The sequence below is a fragment of the Chrysochloris asiatica genome, unplaced genomic scaffold, assembly GCF_000296735.1.
Source record: "Chrysochloris asiatica unplaced genomic scaffold, ChrAsi1.0 scaffold00092, whole genome shotgun sequence".
NCBI classification, from domain to species: domain Eukaryota; kingdom Metazoa; phylum Chordata; class Mammalia; order Afrosoricida; family Chrysochloridae; genus Chrysochloris; species Chrysochloris asiatica.
In genome coordinates this window covers 6,093,782-6,094,638 of record NW_006408610.1, presented here as the reverse complement: position 1 = coordinate 6,094,638, position 857 = coordinate 6,093,782, and positions in this window count along the sequence as shown.

Genomic DNA, 857 nt, shown 5'->3' with positions numbered 1-857 from the left:
CTGATCTTAAGGTTCGAAGCCCGATTCGTAACCACTACGCTACCAGAGCTCCATCTTAGTATGTGTAGACCTCTGTAATTAACCACCCAAAAGAACATATCGAACATTACCATCAACCCAAGAAATTCTCCAATGCACTTTTCAAATCAGTCTCGATTTCCATGCTGATTTCTACCACTGAAGATTGTTTGCCTGTTTTGGGACTTGATAGAAACGGAATCTCATAGTATGTGGTCTTTTGTATCCGGTTTTCATGTAATTCTTTTTTTTTTTTATTTTTTTTTAACGTTTTTATTGTGGATTGAGTGAAAGTTTACAGGGTGGATCATCAGTTTTACATTCAACAAATCATACACCTTGTTTCATTACAATGATTATACTCCCCTCCATGTACCATCAGTTAACAATATTTCTCTCTATCCACTTTAGCTTTAAAAACAAAAAACACTGAGGCATGTATAATAATTTACATCTCCAAAGGGCACATTCTGCAAGTCTGCCTCCTGGCCACTAGCTCTTAGTCCCTTTCTTCCCATAAATCTAGAGTCCATGATCCCATCTCTGCTTCTGTCTCTGGCGTCGCTGCTTCTCTGGCTGGATAAGGTCCCACACTCTGCTTGTGCTTGTCTCCCTTGATGGTCCTAGGGTCCTCTATTTCTGGGCTGTAAGATTAACCACTCCCCTGTTTTTGTTGCAAACTTCTACCTTTACAATTGTGACAGTCGCAATTAGTCATGATAACAATTATTCAATATTGAATATGAATCTTATCCCCATCTCTTTTCACCAGACCCATCTAGACAAGATGACAGCTATTCAGTGGGGACTCTTTCTTTCCCCTCATACTCTTAAACTAA